At 41.3% G+C, this 16,079-nt stretch overlaps 1 protein-coding gene and 1 long non-coding RNA gene across 8 annotated transcripts in view; one reads left to right on the top strand and one right to left on the bottom strand.

Annotated features, from left to right (window-relative positions):
• LOC145351725 (uncharacterized) overlaps positions 1-13,626 on the bottom strand; it is a 41,202-nt gene extending 27,576 nt beyond the window's left edge. Inside the window, exons 1-2 of the long non-coding RNA XR_013888443.1 lie at positions 13,406-13,626; positions 12,656-12,918 (exon numbers count right to left, since the gene is read on the bottom strand). This is a non-coding gene — a long non-coding RNA (uncharacterized LOC145351725). The remainder of the gene's footprint in view (positions 1-12,655; positions 12,919-13,405) is intronic.
• The window catches only part of LOC145351723 (prolyl 4-hydroxylase subunit alpha-2-like), an 84,858-nt gene continuing 81,558 nt past the window's right edge, over positions 12,780-16,079 (top strand). For all 7 annotated transcript variants that reach the window (XM_080201307.1, XM_080201311.1, XM_080201309.1 and 4 more), the window contains exon 1: positions 12,780-12,865. The gene's annotated coding sequence lies outside the window, so the exon portion shown is untranslated. The remainder of the gene's footprint in view (positions 12,866-16,079) is intronic.

The raw sequence follows: 16,079 nt of genomic DNA on the forward strand, positions 1-16,079 counted from the left end.
TGGTTCCTAGTTGCTACAGAACTCTGCAATTTTGCAAACTCTTAGATATCCATTGAGAACACTGATTGATCAGACAGTGGCATTATTTCTACCCATTTGTATGTGCTTCTCTTTTGTCCTAAATTGTGTTATCAATAAATAAAATTACACGGTCTTTAAAGTCACTCTTTACTTTTTACTTGTTCTCAGGGTAGGACTACCATCAGGACAAGGACAGCATTCCCGGGAACACCAGCACCTGAAGGTTCCCCTCCAAGTCACTCACTATCTAGACTTGAAAGTATATCACCGTTCCTTCACTGTCAGTGGGTCAAAAAGCCTGAAATGCCCTCTCTAACGGCACTGTGGGTGTCGTGCTTCAAGAGGCAGATCACCACCAGATTCTCAAGAGCAATTGGGGATGAACAATACATGCTGGCCTAGCCAGTGACACTCAGATTCCACTAAAAACATAACTGGTCATATGACAAGTTGAAATGTCCAGTTTGACTGTTGGTGAATGATTGAGGTGGGCAAGTGGGCAAGGAGGGTAGGGTCAATAAGGGATTGGGGTTGAAGTGAGTAGTTGGATTGGTGGGTAAGTATGCAAGGGGGTAAATGGATGAGGTGAGTGATGTGGATAAGTGGGTGAGGTAGGTAAGTGGGTCAGCTATGTGAAGTGAGTAGGTGGATGCATGTAAGGGGGTAGATGGGCAGTGGTGTCAAGTGTTAGTGGTCCAAGTCAAGGGGTTAGTCAGACCAGTTTGGGGGTGCGATTGTCGAGCCGGTTGTGTAGTTACTAAGCTGTTAGGCAAGGTTTTAGTATGTCTAACATTTCCTAGGTAGCCTTCCAGGTAAGTACTGTTGGGACGTTCCCAAGTCTCTCACGTTAACTCAGAGTCAGAGCAACTTGTGGAGGGTTTGGGGGACAGTGCAATTGCCCATTGGCAGTTGAGACTTCCTCACAGTTTCCACATAAGCCTATGCCTCAGGACCTCAATAGGGTCCCAGTGTGTGTCTCAGTCATTCGTTCAATCTCCAACAAACTGGAGACTGAAAGATTTGGTCTTAAAATGTCAGCGGTTCTCCTGACTAAATGCTGTAACTGTGCAGAAGCTTGGCAGAATCTCCAGAGAAAGGACAAATTGCTAAAAAAAATATAAATTGTCACCAATCCTTCAGGCAATGCATCAATGTTATGACAGTAAATCCATGTTTAATGTCTGGATACAACTGGTGCCTGAAAACCCCTCTGCACATTTACACATTTTTCCATGCAAACGCACAAAACAAACAGCCACCTGAATACATAGTTGCAGATTCCACTTGATTCAACAACAGTGTCGACAGCTTGCATCTATACAACACTTTTACTATTGTAAGAAGTTCCAATGCATTTCAGAGGATTGTCATCAAACAAAAAATTTGTTCAACTGTCATTTTTACACTGAGATTAAAAGACATACAACGTACCAATTAAAGGAATTTTGCCTTCCAAAACTAGATAACTTCAAATGACAGTAATGCCATTCAGATCAGCATCCCTCCCCTTGCTTAATTCACCTTACCATCACCACATAGGCTAGTATTTTTTTGACAACTGCAAACATTTAAGGGCTCATGGTGAAACTGTCTAGATCCTGCACTCTAGAATTCTCCCTCCATTGGCTTTCCTCCTTTAAAATCCCTTTGACTAGGGATTTGATCACCAATTCTAATATCTAGAAATAAAGTTCCAGGGATCAAATGGTGTATAGCAGATTTTCACGTAAACCAATCCACGATAGAACTGCTGAAAGGAATTGAGAGCAACAGCCTTCTTTGTGTTTCATATCGCTTGGCTCCATTGCAAAATGTATGAAACTCTGGTCAAAGAGGGAGGTATAATGCTCAAGCTAGCAGAAGCAGCCAGTCATCAAAGAATAGCAAACTGCTTAAGAGATTTTCATGCCTCTGTTGGACTGTTGGTCTCTAACTTCAACAGCACCTATCAAACCCACAACCTCTACCATCTAGAAGAACAACAGCAGCAGGTACATGGGAACACCACCAGTTGCAGGTTCCCCTGCAAGCCACGCACCATCCTGAGGTGGAATTATATCACCATCCCTTCACAATTGCTGGGTCAAAATCCTGGAAATCCCTCCCTTAAAGTGTTATGGGTATTCCTAGAACACATGGGCTGCAATAATTTAAAATGGCAGCAGCATCTACTGAAGGGAAATTAGGGATGGGTAGACAATAAATGCTGGTCTAACCAGTGACACGCAGATCCCATGAATAAATGGAAATAAAACTTGCATAATTTCAAGCAGAGAGTTGCAGGGTAATTTCAGCAGAGTAATCAATTGCCTGTCCTCCCAACACACCTCTCAGGAATATTGCAAATCACTTCACATTCAATATTTGGAGAGAATATTGACACTATTAAGTCAATTGTAGATGAGGTGAGTAGGACATTGGTTTTAATTGACAGGCACAGAACTCATGATCGAAGCTATAGCAAGGTTATTTCTCCGGCAAGATACAGTGACTGAAGGATCACTACAAAATATAATTGGATTTCCAAAAGACGTTTGATAAGGTGCCTCACAAAAGGTTGCTGCAGAAGGTTAGGGTGCACGGAGTTGGGGGTAAGGTGTTAGCGTGGATAGAGAATTGGCTGTCTAATAGGAAGCAGAGAGTTGGAATCAATGGGTGCTATTCTGTTGGCAGTTGGTGACCAGTGGAGTGCCGCAGGGATTGGTGCTGGCGCCTCAACAGTTTACCATTTACATAGATGATCTGGAGGAGGGGGCTGAGTGTAGGGTGACGAAATTTGCTGATGACACGAAGATGAGTGGAAAAGCAAATTGCGTGGAGGGTGTGGAAAGTCTGCAGAGGGATCTGGATAGGTTGAGTGAGTGGGCGAGGACCTGGCAGATGGAGTATAATGTTAACAAGTGTGAGGTTATCCACTTTGGTAGAAATAATAGTAGGAGGGATTATTATTTAAAAGGCGAAAAGCTGCAGCATGCTATGGTGCAGAGGGACCTGGGATCCTTGTGCATGAATCACAAAAACCCAGTCTGCAGGTGCAGCAGGTGATCAAAAAGGCGAATGGAATGTTGGCCTTTACAGCGAGGGGGATAGAATATAAAAGCAGGGAGGTCTTGCTGCAACTGTACAGGGTACTGGTGAGGCCGCAGCTGGAGTACTGTGTGCAGTTTTGGTTACTGCACTTGCGGAAGGATATATTGGCCTTGGAGGGAGTGCAGAGAAGGTTCACTAGGCTGATACCAGAGATGAGGGGGTTGGATTATGAAGAGAGACTGAATAGACTCGTTGGAGTTCAGAAGGCTGAGGGGGGATCTTATAGAGACGTATAAGATAATGAAGGGGCTAGGTAAGGTTGAGGTAGAGAGATTCTTCCCGCTTAGAAAGGATAGCAGGACTAGAGGGCACAGCCTCAAAATAAGTGTGGGGGGGTGCAGTTTAGATCAGAGTTGAGAAGGAACTTCTTCATTCAAAGGGTAGTGAGTCTCTGGAATTCTCTGCCCGTTGAAGTGGTGGACGCTACCTCGCTGAATATATTTAAGTCACGGGTAGATAGGTTTCTAATAGATAGGGGAATTAAGGGTTATGGGGAGAAAGCGGGAAAGTGGAACTGATCCACTTCAGATCAGCCATGATCTTATTGAATGGTGGGGCAGGCTCGAAGGGCTAGATGGCCTACTCCTGCTCCTATTTCTTGTGTTCTTATGTTCTTCCCCCAGCAAATTGTTGTGAGTTACATGATACAAATTTTATACACAAAATCAATCCGGTAATGTTACAACAGTGATTAAAGGTTCCATTGTCAGTGCAGAGCTTTGCTCCACATGAAAACACGTTAGAGAATAGGCTGTAACATCCTTATTTTCTGACATGCTCACTGCTAATTCAAGCCTCATGAAATTGTGCTTTACGTGCATATGAGATCTTTATCATGTTTATTTAAATTAGATTTGGTTGATGACACTCAACTCTCTCACTGTAGAGTAATGGGTAATGAATATGTTAATGAGGCCATGATGCTATTAATGATGTAGCTGTGACATCAATAACAAGATGATGAAAAGCCTGCAAAATAGCTAGGAGCAGAACAATCTGCATCCTGGTTACAATGTGCTTCCTTTAAGATCTTTTTTTCAAATTTTTAGTCCATCCAAAAAAAAACAAATTCAAATTGAATCCAATTCATGGGGCTCCATAAGAGAGATGAAAATATGCAATCTAACAAGTCCAATTGCCCACATAAATGTCTCAATTGGCAGTGGGAGAGACATCCACATGTGAGTTACACTCCATATCGAGCTGGATCTGATGCTAAGGACAAGATTTTCTGGGCGCTTGCTCAAAAACCAGAAAATCCCACCCAAGGTCAACAAATTTTTTCATGATCCATCCCCCACACACTACAATTCCCGTGGTGGGCGGAACAGGAAAGTCCCTCCTTTATCTTAGCCAACAGGCCAACATGCCTTTGAAATATTGCATCAAATGACACCTCAGTTAAACCTCATTGGCACCCAGGTCATGGCCTCTACCTTAGCATGGGAGATCAACCTGCCTGATCATCTACTCTCCCCTGCCAGTTAAACATCCTTGTAAATAGTTCTTAATAAAAGATTTGAAGTTAAACTACAATGACTATCTCTAATCTGTTGAAGCAATGCAAAGACTCAACAAGGATAGGTAAGCCAAGAAAGTATAATATTAGTGAAACCTCACTAATGCTCGTCACTGTCTAACTGAATCCACTCCATGTGTCCGCCATCTAGTATTGGATTATTGGATAAGCAGAAATTTCCTCCAAATAAATATTCATCTGAGCAAAGTCTTTGGGCAGAATTTACTGCCCTCTCTATGGTGAGTTCGCTGGTGGGGAGGCCACAATCAGACGGGAGGGGTGAGTGGATAGGTACACTGCTGCCTGTGCTCCCTCCACCTCAATTAAAACATGTGAATGTGTCTCCCACTGATAATTGAGGCACTTATGTGGGCAATTAATGTCTATTTAAGGACTTCATCCCACTGCCATGGTATTAAACCAATAGGCCGCTCGCCTGCTCCCCACATTTGCTTGTGGGCTTGTGGAGGAGGGGATTGGCCCCTCATTCATAGAAACATAGAAACATAGAAGCCTACGATGCAGAAGGAGACCATTCAGCCCATTGAGTCTGCACCAACCATAATCCAACCCAGGCCCCAACCCCACAACCTCATGCATTTACCCTAGCCAGTCTCCCTGACACTAAGAGGCAATTTAGCATGGCCAATCCGCATAACCCACATATCTTTGGATTGTGGGAGGAAACCAGAGCACCCGGAAGAAACCCATCCAAACACAGAGAGAGTGTGCAAACACCACACAGACAGTGACCCGAGGTCGGAATTGAATCCAGAGCCATGGCGCTGTGAGGTAGCAGTGCTAACCACTGTGCCACCATGCTGCCCATTCAAAGACACTCAGAACTGATCAAGGGACTTGGCATCATTAATAGGTTTCGGTTGAAAGCCACCCTCCTGCCCTTTCCAGCTGAACTTCCTCCATTCCATGATGTCCATCCTGCCATCACTAATCTTTGGCTTGGGTCCATCCATTATCCTGGTTGGGTGAAATACCAGCAGCAGCCACTGCCTACCTAGTAGCATCATCGTTCAATGGAGCTTCCAACCACTGATGGGCAGTTCCCCTGGTGAGTGAGATTTCTCCCCTCACGGTATTTATCTTGGAGAAGATCCATTGCCTCCTGTAAAATGCCTGGGTGGCACTTAATGCAACAAGCCATCCCTAGAAGAAGAAATGTAGGCCTCTTGTCTTCACTCCAACAAGCTGGCAAGACCTCTGTCTGCTTCATTAAATATCGCTCATTGTTTATGGTTGGTGGCCTGAGTTGCCTAGATCAAAGATCTGAAATTCCCTTCCTAAACCTCTTGACTCTTTGCATTTCTTTCTCCCTTTTTTCTTTAAAATGCTCTTTAAAACAAACTCCTTTGAACAAGTCTTCAGTCATCTATCCTGATAGTCCCTTCTTTGGTTAGGTGTCAAATTTTGATTGGTAATGCTTTTGTGAGGCACCTTGAGACATTTTAGCACATTAAAGGTTCTATATAAATGCAAGTGCTTACAGTGCGTGAATAAATAAAATTGCAGCAGAATTATATCCAATAGAATGGAAAATGTTTCTTCTCAGGCATTAAGGCCGAAATTTTACTGGCACACCTGCCCCGATTCCAGGGGTGGGCGAGGCTCAGAGTAAAAATCACAACCTAGAACACCTACCTTAACTTCACCAAAGTGCTCTTCGATTCCCCACACCAAAAATTCTGTTAGTTTATCTGATTTAGCTATTAACTTACAGAAGCCACAAAGATATACGGCCAGCTTAGATGAATGGGCAAAGTTTGGGGAACAGAATATAATGTGGGATAATGTGAAATTCTCCATTTTGGGATGAAGAATAAAAAGGAAGCATATTATCTAAATTGTGAAGCTCTGAGATGCAGAGGGATCTGGATATCCTAGTGCATGACCACAGAAAGTTAGTATGCAGACACAGCAAATAATGAGGAAAACTAATAGAATATTATTGTTTATTGTGAGGGAAATTGAACACAAAAGTAGAGAGGTTATGCTTCAGTTATAGGGGGCATTGGTGACCAGATCTGGAGTATTGTGTACTGTCTTGGATTTCTTAATTAAGGAAGGATATAAATGCATTAGAAGCAGTTCAGAGAAAGTTTACTAGACTAATACTTGGGATGGACAGATTGTCTTATGAGGAAAGGTTGGACAAGCTAGACTTGTATCCATTGGAGTATAAAAGAGTAAGAGGTGACTGGATTGAATTATGTAAGATTCTGGAAGGTCTTGACAGAGTGGATGTGGAAAGGATGTTTCCTGTTGAAGGAGAATCTCGAACCAGGGGCCACTGTTTAAAAATATGGTGTTGTCCACGAAGGGCAGCAATGAGGAGAATTTCTTTCTCTCAGAGGGTGGTGAGTCTATGGTATTCTCTTCTTCAAAAGGCGGTGGGAGCAGAGTCCTTGAGTTTTGTATAGCAGATCTTAGATTCTTGATAAGCAAGCGGGTGAAAGGTTATCAGGGGGAGGTGGAAATGTGGAGCTGAAATTGCAATGAGAACAGCCGTGATATAATTGAATGACCGAGTCGGCCCGGGGACTGAGTGGCTGAATCCTGCTCCTAATTCGTATGTATGTACATATGTTATTACCAGTTTGGGCTCCAACAGTTTGATGCTCTCCTGATTATAAATCCACATAAAAAATGTTCAATATATATGTTAATGTGAAATTTTCACCTTCTGAGGGAACTTTTCAAGAGAATCAAGAGGAACTGCCAAGGAACATATTATCTGTAAATCTCAGCTGTTACACTGCGACAATGAATGTCACAGTATAAACTGAGTGCAGCCAAGGCTAGATCTACACTGTTCAGTAATGTGATGACTTTGACATTATAATCTCCTCTCCTTATAAATAAACTATGGGAATACTCCTGTGGAGTGAAATTGTTTTCAATAATATTTCATATGATATTCCGGTGAGATATTTTGCCACATATATTAAGCCATTTAATGAAAGCACACAGGGAAAAAATAATCTCCCGGCGTTTATTACAAATACTGCTGAAAGCAAATTTGTCCTCTTGACCTCCTAACCAAGCATCATTGAGGTGCTTTATGTCATTCAAAAGAAAGACAAACAATAGGAAAATAGTTTGTTTTTGCTAATGTTCATTTATGTACCTAACACCCAACCTAAATAAGAAAATAAAAAGGCTCCAACTCTTTCTTACACATGGATTCAACATGAGTCTGCACACACATGCATGCGCACACACACAAACATACACACACACGCACGCACATACACGTACACGCGTGCACATACACGTGCACGTGCACACACACACATGCATGCACACACACACAAACACACGCACACACGTGCACGCACACACACACACACATTACAAAGCATAGAATAAATTGTTTATTAGTGCAGAATAAATCAATTTTTTATAGGTCCTATAGATTAATGACATGGATAATTCAGATAGGGCTTCATGGTCTTTCTAGATCTTATACTGAGCAGATGTAACAACTTTGACCCATGAGTTCTGCCTACTTCCGGAATCAATCGCTGCTGAATTGATGCTGCCTGTGGGATGTGACTGGTCAAAAAAAATAGATGGCACACAACCTTGCAGGAAGGCTGGTGAGAGACGGGGAAAGAGAGAGAGAGAGAGAAAGAGGTAGTGCAAACTCAGGGTCTTTCTGGTCTCATTCTGACTGTCACTGGAAACTGTTTCTTAAAACACAAAAAGGTTTAGCTTGCTATTCACATGGCTTCCTGTCACAAACTAACGAGTTATCCAAACATGGTCATTGCCAGCTGATCCAGGTTCATTGATTAAAATGTATTTAGAGGTGGTTAGTGGCGTTCCCTTTTAAGCCATGGTCTATTGTCCAAAGTAGCTGAATCTAATGGCTAGGTCCACATCCGGCAGAATGTCAGCACAGGTCATGTCAAGGTATTTTCTGAAAGATTTAGATGAGTCATTCACACTTTCCTAAGTTAGCTGTCCCTATATTAGTTACTTCTAGACAGCCCAGTACCTTGTTGATGGCTATATAATTTATAGGGTAAGACTATGTTGTGAGCTGTTGTTTAAATTACTGAAATTGCTGTCGTCCAGTTTTTGTAAGAGTATTTGATCATTTCAGACCGCTCAATAAATAAATACATTTTCAACATAAAAGATAGTTTTAGGACATGGGGGGAGAAACAAATATATTTAAGGGAACAAAGGAAATTGTCAAAGCTGGAAAATGGAAAAAGAAATTAGAAAGACAGAATAGATTGAACATTATGGAAAAGAAAACTGAAGGTTTACATTTTGACTTGCACCCTTTAATTGCACTCAAGTGTCTGATGATGGGACACAGGCAAAGGTTAAATTGCTTCTTTACTTCATGGACTTCTGCTGTTCTATGACATTTGAGCACTTTCTATATATGTATATATAAAATACACATAAATATATATTTCTGGAAAGATAGAAATATTGCCAGTTTTTTTGTCTCACACATCAGGAAAAATGCATGATTGTCAAATTTTAAACAATTACAATAATTTATATTGCAGGAGGCTGGCATGCTGACTGGTTGGCAACTCTGATTAGCTGAGGCATTGCTGTGGAAAATGTAATGGAGCACTATGGGTTCCCAAAACTCCCAGGTAATTCAAAAAAGGTGTAGGGCTAGAACGTGTGTTGAATGTGTGTTGCTTTTAGCAAGCATAAATGAACTACATTAAAAACTCAACTGGTTATCTCAAACTGTTTTTTAGTGTAGCTAGTTACCCAGTCAGGATTTTGCAGCTGCCCAAACCTGGAATCACACTTGTCAGTAGACATTTTGTTCCGAACTTTTCAAGTGTTGGCTGGTTGATTATGGTCTGCACTCAGCCTGTTGCAAACAAACAAATGATCATGCTGCTTTTCTTGGATCAGCCAATCACTGGGACATATGGTCGAAAAAGTTGGCACAACTGCTGGTGTGATGTCAGGTTAGTCGACCGTACATTCTAATGAGTGACTGATAAGATCAAATAACATGTTCCTTTGTTTGATCGTAATCGGCAGAGTACAGATTACTCAACCAGCTCGTTCTTACAAAACCCAGAACAAAACCATTAATTTTAAATGTGACTCCTCAATTTGCCAGCACTTGCTGAATGTTCCTGAGTGTGCTTATAGCTAGACTAACAACCAATTTAAGATAAGCAACCAAACTCATAATATGGCTCATTTACACTTGTTAGAAGCAGCCAACATTTACGAACAGAGATCTTATTCTCTGTTAAACAAAAGGAATATGTTAAGGCCATCTCTTCTTTCTTGAAATGCCCAGAAGCTTGGGGAACTTATAGTTCCCCATTTCTTTCTCCATGACAACACTTGGGTCAACTTGCCAACCCTACAATACTATTGTCTCCAGTGGTGTAAATTGTTGAGATTTGTCATTCTTGTGTTTGTCCTGATAAGTGCAAGATAATAAAACGCCAGTAACAATTCTCTCTTTTCAGCATCAATATGAGAGACGGGTTATGATAAATGTTGGAAATACACAGTAAGCCTGTTCGCATATTTGCAGACAGAACAGAGTTAAGGACACATCCTCTCTGTTGCCTTCTCCATGTATACCTGATAAAATCATTAAAAGATGTAAGAACAGAAGTAGGCCATTTGGCCCAATTAAGTCTGATCTGTCATTCAATGACCAATATCATGACTGATGTGATCTGATAATCCTCAACTCCACTTTTCCTCAGAACCCATGATTCCCTTACTGATTAAAAATCTGTTTATCTCAGCCTTGAACATCATAACTACCCAACCTCTACAGCCTCCTGTGGTAAAGAATTCCACATGTTCATTTCCCTTTGAGAGGAAAGTCCTTCCTCATCTCTGTTTTAAATGGGTGATCTTTATCCTGAAATTATGCCCTCTAGTCCTAGAGTCTCCCACAAGAGGAATCATCCTTTCAGCGTCTACCTTGTCAAGTCCCCTGAGAATCCTATGGATGGAATTTTAATGGCCTGCTCACCACAGGAATTGGATCAGGCAAGGTGTGTGAGCAAGGGAAGCTCCGTTGACCTTGGGCAGGATTTTAGGGTTTTAGGATGAGCAAGGTGTAAAGTCCTGCCCTATATGTATCTGTAAGGTTGCTCCTAATTCTTTTAAACTCCAGTGAGTACAGGCTCAATCTACTCAGCCTCTCCTCATAAAAAAATCCCTTCATACCTGGGATCAATCTAGTGAACATTCTCTGGACTGCCTCCAATTCCAGTTTATCTTTCCTTAGATAAGGGGACCAGAACTATTCACAGTATTTCAGGTGTGGTCTAACTGGTGCCTTGCATAGTTTTAGTAAGACTTCCTTATTTTCCTATTCCATTCACTTTGAAATAAATATTCCATTTGCCTTTCCTATTAGCTGCTAAACTTACATGCTAGCTTTTTATTAATTATGTATAAGGACACTCAAATCCCCCTGTGCTGCAGCTTTATCTATTTAAATAATATTCAACTCCTTTATTCTTCCTATCAAAGTGCAAAAATTGGCTTTTTCCTACATTATATTCATTGTACCGGGTTTATTGCCCACTAAATTAACCTGTCTATATCTCTCTGCAACCTCTTTTGTGTTATCCTCACCACTTGCCTTCCCACTTATTCTTGTATCATCCACAAACTTGCCGAAAATACTTTCACTTTCTTCATCCGAATTATTGATATACAGTGTAAATAATGATGGCCCCAGTATTGATCCCTGTGGCACTCCACTAATTTAAAGGTGCCTTCCGGAAAATGCCCCTCTTATCCCAAATCTCTGCCTTCTATTAGTTAGACAAACCCCTATCCATGTTTGTATGTGACCCCAGATACCATGTGCTCTTATATTATTTGGTGGCCTTTTGTGTGATACTGTATCAAACACATGTTAGAAATCCAAATATATTGCATCTACTGGTTTCCCTTTATTTATGCTGCTCATTAGAATTTTAATATATTTGTCAGCCATGAGTTCCCCTTCATGAAGTCATGCTGACTCTTGTTGATTATATTATACAGTTCTAAATGATCTGCTATTACATCCTTTCCAATGGACTCCAAGACTTTCGCAATGGCAGATGTTAACCTAACTTGCCTATAGTTACCTGTTTTTAGTCTCTCTCCTTTTCTGACTAGGTTGTTACATTGGCAGTTTTCCAATTCTAGAATTTAAGGATACTTGGAAAATTACTATCAGTACATCCACTATCTCCGTAGCTACTTCCTTTCTCTAGTGATAATTATTGTACTTATTTCCTCCCCCTCTTTATTTCTTAATATTTTTGGAATGTTATTAGTGTCATCTGGTTACCATTAATCTTTGCCACACTTGTTTCTGACCCCAAGTTTCTCACTCCCAAACTGAAAGCTACATCTGCTGAGTATCTGTCGCATTTTCTGATTTAAGGGTATTTCTTATTCCATCAGCCTCACCTACTATAAGTAAAGGTCAGACATTGTAGTTCCAACATAATACTGCAATAATGCTCTCTCCCTCTCCCCCACACCTTACTCTCACAAGCAGCGTGCACTCATACACGACTCAAAGTCCAGGATAATAAATGGAACAGCTTTCTGATACCGTAATGCATCAAAACAAACGGGCCACCCTGATTTCTGCCTTTAAAACACAACAACAAAAAAAAGAGTGGTCTCCCAGTGACACATACTGATGCAAAGCACTCTCCTAGTGATACAAAAGGAATGGAGAAGCTTTCTTTCCCCATAACATAAACTGAGTTTTATTTTTAATTCTAATGGGTTCAGGGCAATCTTGGTGGAAAACGTCTGTGAGTTCTGAGATCACTTAACACCGAAACAGTTCCCTGTGATTTTTTTCCCCCAATTGTATTGTAGAATATTTTCGCATCCAATCTAAGGGAATAGATAGAGTTTTATTTGAAAACAATATTATTCTATTATTCGCTCTGAATCGAATAATAGAATAAGATTTGCAAACTTTAGTCTGGTTCCCATTAACTAGGAGAACCCGTCTAGTTTCACACTTACTTGCTTGGGAGTGCAATGTTCTCTTGAGGCTGAATTGAGAAGGTGATGTCTTTAGGAGACGTTTGGCTTTCGGGGGCCGATCACTACGTGGCAGCAGAGAGAGATTTCAAGATTCTGGAAATCAGAAGCAGAAAAGCCAGGGAGAGAGAAAGGGTGAGGATCGGCGAACTGCCGCGGATCAACAAGGAGAGACCCCAGACCGTGTAGGAGGTAAGATATTTGTTGGGTTGCGGGGTGACTGGGATGTCCTGGTGTCTTATCCCCTGCAGAAGAAGGAGAGAGAGACAGAACTGGTGATTGAAATCTCAGCCTGAAATCTCCCACAGCAATCAGAAATCAGGCAGAGACACCCGATCGCGGAGAATGGATCTCATCCGCAGCTCTCTCTCTCTCTCTCATGTTCTTTGCCCCCACCGTCTCATGTTTAGTGTGTTTTCAGGAGATCTGTAGCCTCTAGAAACCCCACTGCTGTCCCTTCCGAAGCTCTGCCGCCTGCACCTCGCAGAGTTGTGTTTGAAGTTAATGAAAGAGTGCCCGCTGCTGTTATATAAGCAATGTTTTGTCAGAATGTTCTAGAGCTGCCCTTTAATCCCACCCCCTTTACCATGTTCAGTTACAAAGTGATAAGTTTGTAAACATTGCCGGCAATGGAAATACCTGTTTAATGTTCTTCTCACTGAATATAATACTTGCTTGCTGCTGAAAAAGGACCAGATAATTCAATTTCAGTTTTAACAAGGGTTTAGTTACACTTATGTTTCGACTGTTGCTGTGGAAATGTTGATGTTTTTGACCTTAGTACTTTAGCGATCCTTTTTGTTGTAGCGCACACCAATTTGTCACTTCAGGCCCCAGGAAAAGGTGAAAGACAGACAAGATTTTGCCACAACGTCTGTTCCAGTTGCTTCCAGCTGTGAGTGGGCACAACTCTGGACCACAAACAGTAACAGCCCTGTTGGCTGGCGGGGTTCCAGTGAGCTGAATTCTCTCTGTCTGACTCTCCATGTGCCCTGAGAGGGCGGATAGATTTGCATGTGTTGGCCCATTCTTATCCTTGGCAAGGTATTGTAGTGGTTTGCCATTGCCCGCTGCAGGTCCTGGCTGACCAGGTGACATTCCTGCCCACCCTACTTCCATCAGGATTATTGGAAGAATTAGCAGGTTGATACTCAATCTGTTTGTCTGTGCTATGAACACAAACTCTGTAGCCTTCCAAGTCGTGGAATGGGACTTGAACCTGGAGATTCTGACTCAAAGTTATGATTAAAGTCGGGGAGTGATAGTGTAGTCATACAGCACAGGAGGCTATCTGGTCTGACCAGTCCCTACTCTTTCTATGAGCAATCCTAATTAGTTACACTAACTATCCTTTGCCCACTTCCAAGTTGTTTCGCCACCTTTTAAAATTATCTGAAGTTACCAAATACTGCTGTTGAACGAAAGATTAAATACGTTTAGCAAGGTCAATAATTTCAAATATATTTTTGCTTGAGTATAGAAGGAGGGGTTGCACAGAACTTCCCTTGGCCCAAATAACACAATCTGCTCCTGTTAAAGCAGCTGGAATATTTTGCCTGTTCAGTTAACCCTTTCAACCTTGTCAGTATCCAGTCTATTAATCTAGATTTTTTTATTTAAACAGCCTATAGCAGGATACAGAGAACTCTGAGGAGCAGCTCTGCCCATAGTTTCTGGGATTTTCCCCTAGAAATCTCATTCCCAACCTTCTGAAACAGCCTAACAACCTTGCACAAGAATAGTTTTGCCCCATGACCAATTTTTGTTTTACATGTTCCCTCCTTGGTCCTTCCCGTCCTTATCCTAGAATACTGTGACTATCAGTCATATATTTAATAAGTTTCCTTCTAAATCAGGGAGAGTTTTAACTTGTAAACAACCATAGAGAACGATTATCAAGAAGAAATGAAAGAAAGTGTGAAGTGATTAATTTCTGGAAGGAAGAAGACAAAAGAGTGCAACTCTGAAGGAGTAGCAGGTTCTGAATTGTTGAAGGTGGCTGGACATATTGAGAGCAGTTAGTAAAGCAGACAGTATCCTGCACGAAATTGATTGAAGCATTGTGCTAAAGGCAAGCAAGTTATGTTATACTTGCATAGAACACTGGTTCAACTTCAAATGAAGTATTTACTAATGTAGGAATTATCTCTGGCAATTTGCATGCAGCAAGTCCCATGAATAGCAATTGGTTGAAGCCTAATTATTGGTTTGAAAACTGGAGAGAACCTCACTGCTCTTCTTCAGATAGTGCCATGAAGTCTTTTAAATCCATCTATCTCATCTAAAAAGCAACTAGTACATCTAGAGTGCCATTCTCTCAATATTGCACTGGGAGTCAACTTAGATTATGCACTGAAAGCCCATGGAGTGGGTCTGAATGCTCCCTAGACAGCAAATTATTGAGATAAGAGAGGGAAAGAGGCAGAGAGATTATCATTAGACCGTGATGATGCAGGTTCCCAGAGTTCCTGCAGCGTTATAATCTTTGCCCCTCAGTTTTTACTGGCTGCTATTTCTTTCCCATGCCCCTAGGCAATATTGTCATTTTAATCACTTGGTACAATGCAGGTGCAAAGTTAACTGTATCAGGTTACCCTTCCTGGTATTCGATCAACTGAAGAGCTTGAGCCTAATAAGGAGAAGCACTGCGTTTTCTTTAGACTCAGTGGGACCACTAGACAGTGCTGTGGATACATAATATTTCAGACCTTACTATGTGTTTTGATGCAGCTTCTATCATTACTGTGCACATATGTTCGCCAAATAAAATGGTTTACTGGAACATTTCTGTAGTAGGACACCTCTTAAGTAAAACAAAATGCTCTGTGGGTGTTCGCTGCAGTGAAGGAGACAATAAAAGAAGTGGCCTAATGTTTTGAGGCACTTGAAAAGAAATCACTCCTTATAAAGAAAACTGAGACATAGCAACCCTGACACTAAGTGCTGTAGAACGGTTATAACTTTGCTGAGCGTAGGCTGTCTCAAACTGAAGAGGTGTGGATCTGATTTTCATTTTGGTGAAGAGGCAAGATTGAACAGATTGCCTGTAGCTTTGAACAGACTTCAGACAAAAGTTCCAGTCTTCCCAAAACACAGTCAGGTAATTTTTGTAATCTCGCTAAAACTCTTTTGGGAACTGCAGTCATGTTGTAGCTCAAAATGTGGGCAATTAGAAGGTTACATTTCAGTTCAAGGCATCTATAATTAAACTGAGATCATTGGAATCCAGAGACTCTTGTGTGTAGTTGCAGTTTGTAGATTATTCCTTCTTCTCTGTCTATTTCCCAATTGTTGAAAGCATCCTGGTACTTCTTAAAAAGAAAAGTAAGACTTGCATTTATATAGCAACTTCACAGCCTCCTTAGAATGGGCTTTACAGCCAACAAGGTACTTTCTTGAAGTGCGG

The sequence above is a fragment of the Carcharhinus amblyrhynchos genome, chromosome 13, assembly GCF_965287045.1.
Source record: "Carcharhinus amblyrhynchos chromosome 13, sCarAmb.v2.hapA, whole genome shotgun sequence".
NCBI lineage: Eukaryota > Metazoa > Chordata > Chondrichthyes > Carcharhiniformes > Carcharhinidae > Carcharhinus > Carcharhinus amblyrhynchos.